Raw genomic sequence first — 18,527 nt, 5'->3', positions numbered from 1 at the left:
GTCACAGAACTTAGCACAAGGTAAACTATTGATATTCAAAGAAAGACATGAGCTCAATGAAAATAAATATAGTGTTCTAACTCACCTTTAAATGCTGTGTGTCGGTACTGGATCCTAGAAGAACATTTTAAGGTTGGTTTCATCTAGGAAACAATAGCATAACATGTTTTATTGAAAGCAACAGTTGAGAAAAATCTCACAAAGCCTCCTAAAGACTGAGCGGTATTACTGCCCCCTAGAGGAGCATGATGAAGTTGTTCTGACTTAGTTTGACATTCAAAATTTAAATAAATTCATGTAAATTCATACAGTGTTCAATCTCAACTTCACAGGGTGTGTCCTGTTACTGGATCCAAGAAGAACATTTTGGTTTTGGTTTTATCCACGGAACTGCAGCAGAAAACATGTTATTGAAAATAAAGATAATACATAAATGAATTAAAAATAAATACAATGCTCTGTTTCAACTTCAAAGGGCGTGTCTTGTCTCTGGTTCCTAAAAGAATAATTTGATGTTGGTTTTACTGCCAAAAGTGATGCTGAAGGCATGCTATTGAAACGCAACAATTGTGAAAAATCTCACAAAGCCTCCTAAAGACTGAGTGGTATTACTGCCCCCTAGAGGAACATGAGGCAGTTGTTCTGACTGAGTTTGATATTCAAAATGTAAATAAATTCATTTAAATTCATACAGTGTTCAATCTCAACTTCACAGGGTGTGTCCTGTTACCTGGACCTAAAAGAACATTTCCATGCAGGTTTTTATCTCATTTGTAAATCAGGGTAAATGCTATTGAATTAAATTCAAATCTGATAATAAATTCACTTAAAATAAATACAGTTTTCCATCTCAACTTCAAAGGTTGTGTGTTGTTGCTGGCTCCTAGGACAACATTTTTATGTTGCTTTTAGTCACAGAACTTTAGCACAAGGTAAACTATTGATATTCAAAGAAAGACATGAGCTCAATGAAAATAAATATAGTGTTCTAACTCACCTTTAAATGCTGTGTGTCGGTACTGGATCCTAGAAGAACATTTTAAGGTTGGTTTCATCTAGGAAACAATAGCATAACATGTGTTATTGAAAGCAACAATTGTGAAAAATCTCACAAAGCCTCCTAAAGACTGAGTGGTATTACTGCCCCTAGAGGAGCATATTGTTTGGACCTAGTTTTATATTCAAACGTTTAACAAATTAAATAAAAATACACAGAGCTTTCTATCTGAACTCTAAAGGGTGTGCTTTGTTGCTTGGTCTGAGAAAAACAATTTCAAGTAGGTTTTTAGGTCAAGAGTGATGCTGAAGACATGCTATTGACATTCTAGATTCAAGAAAAAGCTTGCAAAGCCTTCCGAAAAGTGTACAGTATACTGCCCATAGAGGAAGGTACAGAAATTGTTTTGACTGAGTTTCAAACTTAAACTTTTCATAAATTCATTAAAAATACAGGGTTTCTTTCTCTCTCAACTCTAAAGGGTGTGTGTTGCTACTGGCTCCAAGAAGGACCATTTCAAAGTGTTTTTAGTCACAGAGTTATAGTAGAAAAGAAGCTGATGAATTTTCTCTCGTTTACTGGCTCCAAGAATCAAATTTTCATGCATTATTATGTCATTTATTTTGGGATACCTGTTACTGGATCAAATTTTATTAAAATTCAATGAAAATGAATCAACTGTTCTAACTTCAAGTGCTGTGTGTTGTTATTGGATTCTAAAAGAAAATCCAGATATTGGATATATAATATATTCTCTCTCAAATTGCAATTGCATTGTTCCCCACTCCTGTAGGAGGCAGTATGTCATAATGGTGCAAACAAGGCACATATAAATTGAAATGTTAGAAGAATTAGCTAATGTTTCTAAACAAAGATGGCTAGATACAAAAAAGGCCAGAAATGCAAAAACAAAGATGTATGGACAGATGCTGGTGGAAGAGACGCAATTATAAAAGCATTCATTGCTCATGGTATTAGTGAAAAAGGAAAAGTCACTAAAGAAACATGGTCAAACCTGGCAATGGATGTTTTTAAAATTACCAATGACAAACTATGCAAATGGTTAATGACAATATGGAACAGCAACAGGCAAGGTATACGTACTGAAGTCCTCTGTAAAGGTAAGAGACAGTATTAAATTGCTTTGATACTGTTTCCATAAATGTTACATTTTCCAAACTTAATTCATCTATCTAAGTGTTTTTCTATGACAGCTGTGTTTTATGCATTACCATATTCAATAAGAATTATTGAAAATAAATTTCAATCATTGTTTGCCACTAAAAAGATTGTTAAATTTACTACACTACTGTGCACTGAAGAAAGCATTGAGCTGAAACGTTTGTGTTTTACTGTATTAGAGACAAATGTAAAATAAAAATAAACATACTTAATTTTGTGATGTGGATCATCGTCTTATACAAGACCTTACTACACAGAAATTAAATGTAATCATGATCATGTGTTATTAAATACAATTCTCATGACAAATTACAATAGTCTTGTGTTGAGAAATGTGAGACAAATGAGTATGTGTAAAAAAAAAAAAATAATGTAATAAGAGTGATTTCAGGTGTTTAAAAAATGACTAGGGGTATTACAGGTGTGGTGAGATTGAATTTGTTGATTTCATTTATTTGATTAAAAATACAAAGGGAAAAACATGAATATTTTGAAATATTAAATTTAAAACATTGATAATTGGAAATATTTTTGAGCAGCAAATTATCATATTAGAATGATTTCTGAAGGATCATGTGACCCTGAAGACTGAAGTAATGATGCTGAAATTCAGCTTTGATCACAGGAATTACATTTTAACAGATATTTTAAATAGTAAAATTTCACAATATTACTTTAAGTAAATAAAAGCAGCTTTGGTGAAGCAGAAGAGACTTCTTTTCAAAACAGTAAAATTTATACCAAAGTTTTGAACTCCAATGTAGGTTTAAAACATTACAATTGTTAGAATTACTGTATACTGAAATACTACTACTACTACTACTACTAATAATAATAATAATTACATTTTTAGAAAACACATATGGACAAGAAGTCCATCACCAAGATGAGACCACACTACCTTTAGAAAAGACAGATGGACTAGAAGTCCATCACCAGGATGAGACAAGGATAAATGACCAGGCAGAACACATCGTTTTTGAACAACAAATGTGTAATGAAAATGATGAACAACATAACTCCAAAATAAATACAAATGGTTTGGATGAACATGAACATGAACATGAAAAAAACAAACAATAAAGAGTGGAGGGCCACAACACCAGGTCAAAAAAAATTTCACTATAGAAATAAAATTGGAGAGCTGGGAAAAAATAAAGCCACTGCATGGTTCAAACCAACTCCAGAGACCATGGACAGATGTCCTGTACAAAGAATTTACAAAGATCAGTCCTTGTTGTGTGCTCTGCTTCAAGTACCAACATGTTAAATGCAAAAACAGTCGGAAAAGAGCCCTGCCATTCTTTAAAGCGCGTGCCACCTGCACCTTTAAAGGCTGTGCAGCAGTCTATACATTTACAATACCCCCCCCCCCCCCCAACAAAGTCACAAAAAAAAATTACTGTCTTTGTAGCACGTAAAGGACATGTAACACACAAAACAAGTGACAAAAAAATTCAGACAGGCTAAATATTTACGCATTTCAAATATTACGCCCTTAGACAAGGTGTGAGCAATTTCTATTATCAAGCCCTAAGAAAATCACCATCAGAAGAGATTGTGGCAGGCAATCTCTCACGATGCTTAACTAAAGATGTGTTAAGGGTGATTTCTAATGAATTGAAAAAAGTCTCCTCGCCCCCCTCAGGAACCTGACGATCAGATCGTGTCTCCCCAGGACTTACCCTCAACTGCGTGGTGATGTGCAGCGATAGCGGCAACATACACCTTCAGGGTGGAGGAGACAGCCTTCGCTCCAACCCTTCTTGCAGGAAGGAAAGCACAGATCTGACCGAGCATGATCGGGGTCCTCTCGGCGAGAGGCGCACCATTCGACGAACAGGTTCCACTTCAGCGCGTAGAGACTCCTAGTGGAAGGAGCTCTAGCGGAAGTGATGGTGTCTACGACCGCTTGCGGAGATCACTCAGAACCTCCGCATCCCGTCCAGGGACCACACGTGGAGGTTCCACAGGTCGGGACGCGGGTGCCACAGGTGCCCCGTCTCTGAGTCAGGAGGTCCTTCCTCAGAGGAATCGGCCAGGGAGGGGCTGTCGCGAGGAATGAGGTCTGAGAACCAGGTCCGAGTGGGCCAGTACGGAGCCACTAACAGAACCTGCTCCCCGTCCTCCCTGACCTTGCACATGAGTTGTGCGAGAAGGCTCACTGGGGGAAACGCATATTTGCGCAGACCCGGGGCCAGCTGTGTGCCAGGGCATCCGTGCCGAGCGTGCCGCCGGTCAGGGCATAAAACCACTGGCAGAGGGCAGTTTCCGGGAGGCAAACAGGTCTACCTGGGCCTCGCCGAAATGCTGCCAAATCAGCTGGACCGCCTGGGGGTGGAGCCGCCACTCGCCCGCAAGTGGAGGCTGCCGTGAGAGCTCGTCGGCTGCACGGTTGTCAGCACACCTGAGACACGAGTGGCCCGAAGGGACCTCAGATCCTTCTGACTCCACAACAAGAGATGGCGGGCGAGTTGCGACATGCGACGGAAGCGTAGACCACCTTGACGGTCGATGTACGCAACGGCCGCAGAGCTGTGTGAGCGGACTAGAACGTGCTTGCCTGACAACAGCTTCTTGAAGCGGGCCAGCGCAAGACGAACCGCTAGCAACTCGAGGCAATTGATATGCCAATGCAGCTGAGGCCCCGTCCAAAGACCTGTCACTGCATGCCCGTTGTACGTGGCCCCCTATCCCGTGGCAGAGGCATCTGTGGAGACCACAGCGTGCCTGGACACTCGTTCGAGGGGTACTCCGGCCCGCAGGAACGAAGGGTCCGACCACCGGACAAGGGTGCGACGGCAGCTCGGTGTCACGGGAACACGGAGCGTGCCGCACTGCCACGCCCATCTCGGGACCCGGCCGCGGAGCCAGTGTTGAAGCGGTCTCATATGAAGCAATCCGAGCGGCGTTACCGCGGCTGCAGATGCCATATGCCCCAGGAGCCTCTGAAAATCTTTCAGTGGAGCCGCTGTCCTGCACTTGAGCGAGCTCAGGCAGTTCAACACCGACTGGACGCGCGCCTCGGTGAGACGCGCAGTCCGTGCGACCGAGTCTAGCTCGAGACCGAGACAAGAGATCCTCTGCCCGGGGGCAAGTTTGCTCTTGTCCCAGTTGACCTGAAGACCCAACCGGCTGGGAGCTAAAACCATGTCGGGTAGGACTTTGTACTGACATGCCCGACCCTCGAACGCAGACCGAGGAAGGATCTGTGTCGAGGCAGAATCGAGACATGAAAGTACGCGTCCTTCAGGTCTATTGCTGCAAACCAATCCTGGGGACGGTCCAGGATTGGCCGTAGCCCACCGCCCTTTTTCGGTACAATGAAGTAGGGGCAGTAGAACCCCGACTTCATATCGGCTGGAGGGACCGGCTCGATTGTATCCTTCGCCAGGAGGACAGCAATCTCCGCCCGGAGAACAGGTGCACTGTCCAACGACACCTGAGTGAAGTGGACAGCCCTGAAGACCGGGGACGCCGGGCGAACTGAATCGCATAGCCGAGTCTGATAGTACGAATGAGCCAACTGGACAGGCTGGGGAGCGCTATCCACGCTTCCAGACACTGAGCCAGCGGGACCAAAGGCACCACAGACGCACCGGGGGTGGGGCAGCAAGGCAGAGAGGGACCCGACTCGGACGGCCTGGGAGCGGCCCGGAGTGGGGTCGGACTCTGCGAGGCAGCAGTGTGCATGGGAGACGGCGCACGGGACGCGGTCTGCGCCATCACACTGCCGCCGGCTGGCGAATGGGGAGGGAGCTGCCAGCGGCGAGGCGGGGCCTGACACACTGGCAGACACACCTAGTTGTGACCTGGAGTTTGAGGAAACTGCTCTTTTTGTGGCAAAGTGGGTACCGCTGGACTCCGGAGAGCCAGCGGCGGTAGATGGACAGCCGCCACAAAATCCCCCCGGCCCTCCTCCGGGGGTGGGAGAGCAGATGGAATACTCTCCCAAAGGGCAGGAACCTTCCGCTCCAGGTCGCCCGTCTCAGGGCCGAGTTTTCCCCGACCGCTTGCCACCTGGGTTGACAGAGACGGGCTGGGCACCACGTCCGCGACCAGCACCCTGCTGTTTGGCTGGTGTAGGCTGCTGCTTTGCCGACTTAGCAGGGGCGGAGGAAGACGCAGGCGGGCGCCCTCGGCGACGAGCGGGCTGAGGCTGAGCCACGGGCGGCTGGGTGGAGGCAGCAGCGGACCGCCGTGGCATGACATGTCTGATAGCCTCAGCCTGCTTCTGTGCAGCGGTTGGGCACAGCTCTCCACCGCGTCGCCGAAAAGGCCGACCGGAGACACGGGGGAATCCAGGAACCGATGTTTGTCGGTCTCCCTCATGTCTGCCAAGGTCAGCCAGAGGTGGCGTTGCTGGACTACCAGAGTAGACATCGCCTGGCCAACAGAACGCGCTGTCACCTTCGTTGCCCGGAGGGCAAGGTCAGTGGCAGCGCGCAGCTCCCCAAGCAGCTGTTGGTCAGGACCTTCCTGGGGCATCTGCGACAGCGCTTTTGCCTGATAGACCTGCAAAAGGGCCATCGCGTGCAGGGCAGAGGCAGCCTGCCCACAGGCACTGTAAGCTTTCTCAGTCAGACCGGCTGAGAATTCACAGGCCTGGGACGGGAGACGCGGCTCACCGCGCCAGCCAGCGGCCGTTGGACACAACTGCATCGCAACAGACCGCTCGACTGGCGGGATCTTCGCGTATCCCCTGGCTTCCCCGCCGTCCAGGGAGGTGAAGGCGGACGAGGGACCAGGCCCTGTACGAGCCCCATACGGAGCTTGCCAAGACCTGGTCACCTCATCGTGTACTTCCGGGAAGAAAGGCATTGGGGCGGGACGCTGGATTTGACCAGCGCGACCCCCCCCAAGTACCAATCGTCCAACCGAGATGGGCCGGGACAGGGTGGAGGGTTCCACTCAAGCCCGACGCACAAGGCGGCCCGGGAGAGCACAGCCGTGAGCTCGGGATCCGACTCGGGCAACGCTACCGTCCCGGGCGGCAGCGCGTCCGGATCTTCCTCCCCCGAGGACTCAGGCTCACCTTCCGATGCAGCAGTCGACATCCGATCCGCCGCCGGCACACCAAAGGTAACAGCTGGACAGTCCGTAGAGGGCCCAGCGGAAACCAACGGTGGCACGATGGGTTGCGGTGCTGATGAGGCGGCAGGGGCCCGAGGAGCGTTTCCGCTCGGCGGGGAAGCCCTGACCGTAAGCCTCAGGTCACCCTTCCTATACACCGCCGAACCGTCATTCCGGCCCGGGCCAGAAAAAACGGTCGAACGGGGCACAGGGGAGGGGGCCCCCGCTTCCTGAGACTTCAGGAAGGAGAGTCTCGACCTCAGCACCGCGATAGTCATGTTCCCGCAATGGGAACATGAACCATTCACAAAAGCTGCTTCAGCGTGCTGAATGCCCAAACACGAGATGCAACGATTGTGCCCATCAGCAGGGACCAGGGAACGACCGCACCCATTAACGCACAGACGAAATGACATACTGTCAGGGTTCGTCTGTAAAGCTCTTTTAGAAGGGGAAAACAGTCAACTCGTTCGTGCCGAAGCACACAGGGAGTGACGCGATGTGCCAGGTACACCACTCCCTGGACACACCGAGGAACCGGCCCAAATCGCAACACACACACTTTCACTCTAGGCGTGTGCTGTGAAAACAGCAGTTGAGAGCTATAGCTCGGATCCTCGGGAGCTCGCGACCTCGCTGTAGCACCGTTACACCGGCACACACGGCTTGCTGTGAATCCTCTTCGAGGCAGTTTAGTTCACACAAACAGTCTTCTTAAACAGGACACCACTGAATGGCTCCGAAGCGAAAGACAGAGTGCGATTGCATCTGCTTCCTATTTATATACACCTGTCGGGGGCGGTGCGCATTATGCAAATATCGCACGCCAATTCCATTGGCTTGTTTTAGTTTACACGAAGCTGATAGGGCTCTCTAAGCGATATCCCAATTCGTCGGTCACTACTGACGTACGTCGAACGTGACCGACTGAAAGGGAACTGGACATTTTCATGTTCTTGGAATGTTACAAATCAATTTTAGATCAAAATTAAGTTGAAAGAACATTTGAGGAACACCATACCTTATAAAAAAACGTTCCTCTAACGTTGAAAACCTTCTTTATCTTCCCAGAACCAACACTGAATATTTAAAGAATGTTCTTATAACAAAACTCTGTTAGGGATGCCATCATTTTACACCGGACTGCTTCACAAACGAGGGTCAATTCAACGCTGGATTTGCACAAAAGATGAACATGATGGCACATGCTAGTGGATGAGTTGAATCAACTCCACAGCAACTACATAAATTTATCCACTAACCATTCAGAAACGTCCAGTTTCATTCTAAAAGTTGTAACTTCCTCCTGAGTCTCTCCATCAGTGTCGACTCCGGTTTGAACAATGTAAGGCTGAACACTGTTACTGACGATTCTGTTTTGTTAATGACGTGTTTGTGGACACATGCTGATTTTACATTTGTGGAGAAGACAACACTGCTTTTAATTTTTAAGTGAAAATGTGAAATTACATCAGGGGTGCTCCAGTGCACCTGAGGGTCACTGTCCTGCAGATTTTAGCTTCAACCCCAATTAAACACACCTTAACCAGATAATCAAGGTCTTACTAGGCACACTAGAAACAATCTGTAGACATTCTGTAGTTTCAGTTGATGTATTACTATTGTCTGTATGACCTATAATTATAAATATGATATACTATGACTCCCTTATGTATAATTGCTAATGCGCATATACACACAACTTGAGCAATAGTCAAAATAAAAGGAATGTTGGGTGTCATTCAATTTGACTTCATAACCATAGGTTGGCTAGTTTAGTCTTTCAGCCATTCCCCCTTAAAAAACAAAACAGAATATACAGTGGCTGTATTTTTGACCGAATTACGAATAAGACAGATGGGATATTACTGCTCCACTTTAAATTGTCCAATAAAATTTGAGCTTGTTGTGCAACATCATTGGTTGGTGTAGGCTCCTGCGTATTTGTGGTTAGTTATTACATTTTATTTTCACAATGAGCAGAATAAATCGGCCTACCAATAAAAATTAAAAAAAAGTCAATGAATGAATGAATGAATGAATTAACCACAATATCATCGCGGAATATGTTGAGCCGTCAGTCACCTCACAATTAATCATGATTGAGAAAATTTTAAATATTATGTTTTTAAATGAACTACACAACAACAACAACAATAATAGTAATAATAATAATAACAATTTTAATATTAATAATTATAATATGAATAATATTATTCTCATAAGGCAGAGCATGAAATAGCGCCCCTGAAGTTAATAGACCCTCATCTAGGTACAGACTGGCTGTTTATTATTATTATATTAGTACATGATACTAAAACGGTTATTTCCAAATTCGTCATTCGATAATAAATGTGTAATAAATTATGAATCAGTTAGTCTTGACTGGTTTAAGGATGGAGTGGATGCGAGGTGGAGCAGATATGCAAATTTGACCTGAGTGCAGGTAATTTTTTTTCTCATTACTCATTACTTAAGCATAAATTTATCACCTACACAATTACGCTTGTCAAATTTATTTGAACAAATATTGAATATGTAAGTAAATATTAGTGTATACATACACCTATTTAATTAATGATTAATTAAAATTGAATCTTATTTTGACCCATGAACTACAAAAAAATTCATTTTAGAAATGTAGTGACCTTACTCACTGTGTATCTTCTTTTATATGTGTATTTTTTTAACTTTCATCATTTCAGATTACAGCTTAGCTTTGATATGAAGAAAGACTTTTGGACTAATGGTATTTGATCTGCAAATTATATTTATTGTTAGACAGATTGAAAATGCTTAGCAATTAGTTTAAAGCATATGATTATATGAAGAAATACCTGATCTGCTGTGTCCAGAGATGTTTGTTTTTGTTCCAGATCCACTTTTGAGATTGACCTTGGTGACAAGTCCACTGGTATGTCTGCGATCGCAGTGGTAGTGTATGAGGTGGATCAAAATATTATCTATTTGTCTTTGCCTCTTGATGATTTTTCCCCCATTCCTTTGCCTGATTTATGATGACTTTTGTTGGGGCAAGAATTAAGGTAACAGAAACAGACTGATTCATGATGTGGTACCATGTTGAAATCTTCCTTTTGTGCTGACTTCAGAAAACCATCTTAGCTCTTCAAGAAGCACTCTGTTCCAGAGTTGGAAAATGCCCATGTATGTCCATCATGACATCATTAAGCTATGGACAGAAAAAGATGTTTTTTACCCTGCCTTGCCACACTGGTGGCCATGTTTAAAATGGCAGTGGATGTTGATCTTTCATATATTGTTGTTACAGTTTCTGATATTTAAATGGCCGCTGGTATTGGTTGTGGTGATTTTTCAAATCCAGAGTACTTCTGGCAGCACTCACCACATTGCATGACCAAGATAACAAGGCAAAGTTGCATAATCCTATAAAGTGTTGATTTCAGTCTTTAAGAAAAATAAAAAAAAATAAAAAAGCCTAGCACACTGCCTTTACAATGGAATTAATTGTGGTCTCTTTTTGAAATGCAGAGAGATGTTGTCTTTATTAAATGCAAGAATGACACTCCAAATTATTTCCAGTCTTCACTGGATGTACATGGCCCTTAAAATAGTAGCCAAATGTTGTTGGAATAAAATGGTAATTTGTGTTCAACTCTTGTCTCAGGAAAATATGCTGAATATACTTATCCAGTCAGTTGTCAAACCACCTCCAAAGCGCTTTGTGAAAGCACAAAGAGCACAACAGTGGCCCTTTCTGAACACTTAAAGTGTTTATATCAAAATACCAACACGGGGTGACAGAAACACAATGTCATCAGGAGCCATTTTCTTACAATGTTCCTCTATGTTTTTTTTTTTTTTAAAGAGGAGTTGTTTTTGTGGATTTAATGCATTTTGGATTTAATGTATAAGCTATACAGTTGCAAGAAAAAGTTTGTGAACCACTTGCAGATTCTGTGAAAATGTGAATAATTTTAAGAAAATAAGAGAGATCATACAAAATGCATGTTATTTTTTGTTTAGTACTGTCCTGAGTAAGATATGTTACATAAAAGATGTTTATATATAGTCCACAAGACTGTCCCAGAAGAAAAAAATAAGTACAATTTACCTTGATATTCAAATTCAAAACTTTTCACCCCCCAAAAATCTTAATGCATTGTTTTTTCTTCTGGAGCATCAGTGAATGTTTGAACCTTTTTTAATAGTTGAGTTGGAGTCCCTCAATTTTCCTCAGTGTGAAAAGACGAATCTCAAAATCAGCTTATACCATGTGAATTTTATTCAGATTAGCATCTTTATTTAAAACAAGTGCAAAATGCTATAAGCTTTTATTCATTGTTACACATTTCAGTATAATATTTTGGTATAGTTCTGTAACAACCAGCATCAAAATGTCTTTATAATAATACACTTTTAAGAGCCTTGTATGACCCTTTTAAATTGATTAATGCATGTAAATTCTTTAAATTGCATGTCTTTTGCTGAATGTTTGTAAAACTAAATTTTAACAACAATAACATTTAATCATAAGTAGAAAAAAACAATAATGAAAATGGAAAGCAGTGTGTTAGATCAGTCGTTCTCAACCAGGGGCCTAAAAACAAGCATTAAAATAAGCTAAAAAAGAGAAAATAAAGAGAAAACAATACAATCATGATTTATTATTTTAATTCACCAATCAACTGTTTTTCTCTTTGAATATAGGCTCCCCCTACCATTTCTGTAAATTTGATGTAGTTGTATATTTTTATTATTTTACATAATTTTTTTTAAATAATTTCAGGGTTTTTAAAAATCCTTATCCTTAATCCTTGACAACTGGAAATGGTATGGGCCAGTAGGTGAACATGTTTTGAAAACTTCAGATGAGGATGATAAAAAGACTGCATATTTGTTTTTATAGTTTTATAGTGTTTATTGTTATTTATATTTAATTACTGCATTTTTTTAGGGATGTCCCAGGTGTGCTGATATCAATAAACAGCTAACACTGATAAGTAGATGAACTGATGACCAATAAACTGCCAATAAATGAAATACTATTTATAAAATGCAAATGCTTTTATTTCATTATTTCATTTATAGTTACTATAGTAATATAGTAATAACATAGACCTAGTCAATAATAACAATAATTATTATATTCTATTTACTCTGCCTGTGAGCGTTATGTGTTAGTACGTTTCCAAGTTGCTCTTATAATAATAATAATAATAATAAAAATAATAATAATTAGATTGTGAACCATTGTGTTTTTCTTCTACGTCTACGTACTTTGTAGACGGTCCCTACCTGGCCTAAGCACCAGCGGGTCACTTCCGGAGCATTTCTCTGTTGAAAACATTGAGGAGGATTAAAACAAATGAACTGTCATCTGTGTTCAGTTCTACGTACTAATACCTTCCAGGTAAAACAAATTTTATACAGTATAGTCATCCAATAAGAATCTATTGAACATTTTAGCGGATGAATATCTGTCTAACGTCCAACGTCCAACGTCAAACCAACTTTATATCGGTAATCTTTCTTTTTGTATTTTGATCATACATATTTTTTTGTTTATTTTTTCATGAAGCATGTGTCATTAGCACACGTAGCTGCGTAATATAGATAACATAACATTACTTAGCGAGCCGTAGTAGAGACGATAAATAATACTTCGGTAAAGTTGGTTTTATATTCGCACATTCGGACTGCCGCTTTCAATAACTTTGTGAATCTGCATTAAAAAAGGCTAATTTAATTTTATTATCGTTACTGACTGTTATGAGCACAAAGTACAACACAATTTTCTGTAGAGCTCGACAGCAAACAAACACACTTACCTCTATGGAGTGCTGTGACGTCATCGTTAATCTGAGGAACCATCTACAAAGTGCAAGTTTCGATTGGCAGCGTGATAAAGACTCACTGTCCATGGTACTTAAGTCTAGTGATGGGACGGTTGATACCGAGGCTTCGAGGCACATATTAATTAATTTAGATGAGATTAGTTTATATTAGATATAAATGATTCAAGACAAGAGTTATTCCGTATGTCACGGACTTACGAAGCTTTAGTCAAGTGCTTTTTCAAACCGTAGATCTGTGATTTAGATGATTTAGATATGGTGGAGAAACAAGTCTGACCACCAGATGTCGCTAATGCGCACTGTGTGGAACTGGAACTGTGTGTGTCCATCAAAACAGCCTTAAGCCTTTACTGAACTTTTTCAGATAAAATTACTTCATTAAACACTTTTCATTTGTTCTTTACATTAATATAAATATTTTACAACTTCTTTTGAAAGGCTGTGAGTGTGTTTTCAAAAGCTATTGAACTGGAACTATGTGTATCCATCAAAACAGCCTTAAGCCTTTGATACTAAACCTTTTCAGTTAAAATGACTTAATTAAACACTTTTCATTTGTTCTTTACATTAATATAAATATTTTACAACTTCTTTTGAAAGGTTGTGAGTGTGTTTTCAAAAGCTATTGAACTGGAACTGTCTGTGTGCATCAAAACAGCCTTAGACCTTTGATACTGAACTTTTTCAGTTAAAATGACTTCATTAAACACTTTTCATTTGTTCTTTACATTAACATAAATATTTTACAACTTCTTTTGAAAGGTTGTGAGTGTGTTTTCAAAAGCTATTGAACTGGAACTGTCTGTGTGCATCAAAACAGCCTTAGACCTTTGATACTGAACTTTTTCAGATAAAATGACTTCATTAATCACTTTTCATTTGTTCTTTACATTAATATAAATATTTTACAACTTCTTTTGAAAGGTTGTGAGTGTGTTTTCAAAAGCTATTGAACTGGAACTGTGTGTGTCCATCAAAACAGCCTTAAGCCTTTGATACTAAACCTTTTCAGTTAATATGACTTCATTAAACACTTTTCATTTGTTCTTTACATTAATATAAATATTTTACAACTTCTTTTGAAAGGTTGTGAGTGTGTTTTCAAAAGCTATTGAACTGGAACTATGTGTGTCAAAACAGACTTAGACCTTTGATACTGAACTTTTTCAGATAAAATGACTTCATTAAACACTTTTCATTTGTTCTTTACATTAATATAAATATTTTACAACTTCTTTTGAAAGGCTGTGAGTGTGTTTTCAAAAGCTATTGAACTGGAACTGTGTGTGTTCATCAAAACAGCCTTAGACCTTTGATACTGAACTTTTCAGTTAATATGACTTCATTAAACACTCTAACATCAAGATGGAAATATCCTTAAGGCAGACAATATTTAAGGACATTGACGAAAAATACTTCAAAATACCAGGCTACATACAGCATTTCAGTGTGAATCGGTTCATTGTTCATTTGTACTCTGAGTTGGGGGATCAGCATTCTTGTGCATCATTTGCGAAGTAAGTCTCCTGTGTCCCTCTATCTTGATGCCACTGGTGGTGTAGTGTCAAACATTCCAGAACAGCCAAAACCGGTGTTGTACTATGCGCTCACTCTTCCAGGAAATGCAGGTCGAGATGCACCACCACTGCCTATTTGTGAAACGCTCTCCAATGAAGCACTCAGTACCACCAATCACATTTTGGCTCATGCAATTCACTTTGCATTTATCAAAGTACACCCAAATAAAAATTCACCAGGTCGAAACTGATTATAGCTGGGCTTTAATACAAAGTGTGATGCTCGCTTTCAACAAAGAGCACATCAGCACTTACCTCAACAGAGCATATGACTTCTGCATGAACAAAAAATCAGTGGATGAAATGAAGTCATATACTGTACTACACATTTGCTCTGCTCACATCCTGAAAGCTGTCAGACAGGCAATCTGTAGGCAAACAGATGACAAAGGACTGAGATACTTTGCCACATATGCTTTCGCAAGACTTCAAAATGCCAGCAACATGACTTAATAAAGAAAGGTGTTCCGTGCATTATGTGCCTTGCTCACAACCCAACAAAACACAGACCTCGTCAAAGAAAGTCTGCGTATTTTGGAGAGTGTCATTTCAAGATCCAAAGTGGAGCCACTGGAAGAAACTCCCCAATCTGAAGACTGGGAAATGTGTGAAAGTGAAGACAGAACACATGCAACGACCATCAGTGGCAAATCACCATTCTATGCCTTTTTTCAGCAGATTATGAAAGAGGTGAAGGAAGAAATGGTTGATGATGACACAGGGTTGGCAACAGAAGACAACCCATACTTTTGTCCAGGCATTCTCACAGTCAGTCCTCTTTGATATGTACCTTGCTATCTTTCCTCTTTGGAGTGGCTTGCTGTTGGGAGACCTGATGGATGAATGTCATGAACAGTACATGGAGACAACAAAGAAACAACCAAAAACAAGAGATGCCAACTGTCACATTGAAAGGTGGTTTGGAATTGTCAAACATTCCATAATGCATAAAGAAAGAAAAGTCAAAACAGGGACCTTCATAAGAAAGATGCACAAGTCTCTACAAGCGAGGTATACAGAGCATATCATCAAGCATGTACTTCCTCAAAAGCTTTTGCGGCAACCTGAGGCAACCTTTGAACCTTGATCAATCTCAAGAAACTTGGAAGAAGAAGGAAGACCGTTTCCCATCCACCGAATCCAAATTCTTTTCTGTTCCACATAAAATACCTGCTCCCCAAAAAGAGGATCAAGAAGGATGTGGAAGTGGAAACTTCAAGTTCTGATGCATGTCAGCCTCCTGCAGATGGACTCCATGTAGATGAACAGGTAATGAAGTCATTAGAACAAAACGTTAAACTATTAATTGCATATATGAAGGTACGCTATTATTTACTCTATGAACTTCATATCATTACAGATCCAGATACTATTGAAGAAGAAGGAACATACAGAGCTGCTAGTTGTTGTAATTGTTCAGTCTCCTAGCCAGGATCTCGAGTTCCTTTTACATCACAAGGAATTCAATGCACTGAGGCCACATGAATGGTTATTTGGAGAGGTACACATTACAGAACAAAAATCTAAATGCATAATTACAATTATATTTGTATGTAACAGTAAATGTTGTCCTCAATGTATGTCAATCAAGTAATGTGATTCAAATTGAAATGCTTTATCATTTTAGACTATTGAGTGCTATTTCAGAACTGTACTTAATAAGGAGGATGCAAATCTCTACCAGCTAAGCCATGACACCACAGGTGTCATTTTAAATGGCACAAGAGAGCAGATGGAACAGCAAGGATTTTGAAAAGTGAGTGCAACTACTTATGATATTTAATTTTCACATGTACACTGCACAGACATGATCTTTTACAATTTTTGATAAACAGGTCAACTTAGAGCAATATGATGGGGTCATCACTTTTGTCAATATCACCAAAAATCACTGGAGGTTTGTGGTAAGTAAAAGAGTGCTAATTTCAATGATAAGCTACTACATATGCCCATTTAGACATGTTTGATCTTTCAGTGACATTTATTTGCTAATTTATTTGTTTCTTTTTATCCAATTTAGTTTGTATATGCTCAGACTGACACCCTTTTCATGCTTGACTCTCTGAGTGGTACAAATGAAATGAAATGAAAAGGCATGCCAAAAATTCGGGTATGATAGTCTGTTTTAAAAAAGATATTTAGCATGTGTAGATCCAAAACAGTAATAATGGAAACTAAGCAAAGTTCATGTTGTGTAAGACTACCATAATCACACACTGCCCCCAAAAAGAATTACCCCCAAAAGAGGAGCAATGCGTTAAGTGTGAACGCAAAGAAATACGTCACAAAGATGATCAATGCTCAAACTGTGGATACAGACAAAGAGATCCAGTAGATGTGCTCTACGACTGGGTATTGTTTATCCGGCTGTTGACTTTTTGTTTTAAGTGAAAGCATGTGTTTTCACAACTACATTTAATAATTACAACACTGTGCAAATAAATCTAACAACATTTCCTATTTTCCTTCCAGGTTCAATGTGAAATTTGTCTGAGGTGGTATAGATGCCAACTGTCACATTGAAAGGTGGTTTGGAATTGTCAAACATTCCATAATGCATAAAGAAAAAAAAGTCAAACCAGGGACCTTCATAAGAAAAATGCACAAGTCTCTACAAGCGAGGTATACAGAGCATATCATCAAGCATGAACTTCCTCAAAAGCTTTTGCGGCAACCTGAGGCACCTTTGAACCTTGATCAATCTCAAGAAACTTGGAAGAAGGAAGAACGTTTCCCATCCACCAAATCCAAATTCTTTTCTGTTCCACATAAAATACCTGCTCCCCAAAAAGAGGATCAAGAAGGATGTGGAAGTAGAAACTTCAAGTTCTGATGCATGTCAGCCTCCTGCAGATGGACTCCATGTAGATGAACAGGTAATGAAGTCATTAGAACAAAACTTTAAACTATTAATTGCATATATGAAGGTATGCTATTATTTACTCTATGAACTTCATATCATTACAGATCCAGATGCTATTGAAGAAGAAGGAACATACAGAGCTGCTAGTAGCCATTGTTCAGTCTCCTAGCCAGGATCTTGAGTTCCTTTTACATCACAAGGAATTCAATGCACTGAGGCCACATGAACGGTTATTTGGAGAGGTACACATTACAGAACAAAAATCTAAATGCATAATTACAATTATATTTGTATGTAACAGTAAATGTTGTCCTCAATGTATGTCAATCAAGTAATGTGATTCAAATTGAAATGCTTTATCATTTTAGACTATTGAGTGCTTCAGAACTGTACTTAATAAGGAGGATGCAAATCTTTACCAGCTAACCCATTACACCACAGGTGTCATTTTAAATGGCACAAGAGAGCAGATGGAACAGCAAGGATTTTGAAAAGTGAGTGCAACTACTTATGATATTTAATTTTCACATGTACACTGCACAGACATGATCTTTTACATTTTTGATAAACAGGTCAACTTAGAGCAATATGATGGGGTCATCACTTTTGTCAATATCACTAAAAATCACTGGAGGTTTGTGGTAAGTAAAAGAGTGCTAATTTCAATGATAAGCTACTACATATGCCCATTTAGACATGTTTGATCTTTCAGTGACATTTATTTGCTAATTTATTTGTTTCTTTTTATCCAATTTAGTTTGTATATGCTCAGACTGACACCCTTTTCGTGCTTGACTCTCTGACTGGTACAAATGAAATGAAACTAAAAGGCATGCCAAAAATTCGGGTATGAGTCTGTTTTAAAAAAAGATATTTAGCATGTGTAGATCCAAAACAGTAATACTTTTTTTACTAGCAAGCGCACACCCTTTCTGCTCTTTGTTCATGTATGATTATATTTGTGGAGTGAGACATGCTTATATTATGCTGTATTATAA

The 18,527-nt window shown here is 40.5% G+C and overlaps 1 long non-coding RNA gene across 2 annotated transcripts; it reads left to right on the top strand.

Moving 5' to 3' along the window:
* The first annotated feature begins 15,746 nt into the window (after positions 1-15,746).
* LOC125274582 lies at positions 15,747-16,886 on the top strand. Of its 2 annotated transcripts, XR_007186281.1 has the most exons (5): positions 15,747-15,935; positions 16,027-16,167; positions 16,294-16,422; positions 16,502-16,570; positions 16,687-16,886. It is a non-coding gene; the product is annotated as an uncharacterized LOC125274582 (long non-coding RNA). The 2 variants fall into 2 exon arrangements; XR_007186280.1 differs by having other exon boundaries at positions 16,502-16,886.
* The last annotated feature ends 1,641 nt before the right edge of the window (positions 16,887-18,527 follow it).

Source organism: Megalobrama amblycephala, linkage group LG9, assembly GCF_018812025.1.
Source record: "Megalobrama amblycephala isolate DHTTF-2021 linkage group LG9, ASM1881202v1, whole genome shotgun sequence".
NCBI lineage: Eukaryota > Metazoa > Chordata > Actinopteri > Cypriniformes > Xenocyprididae > Megalobrama > Megalobrama amblycephala.
The sequence above is the reverse complement of the archived record's forward strand: the minus strand, read 5'-3'. Positions and strand labels throughout refer to the sequence as shown.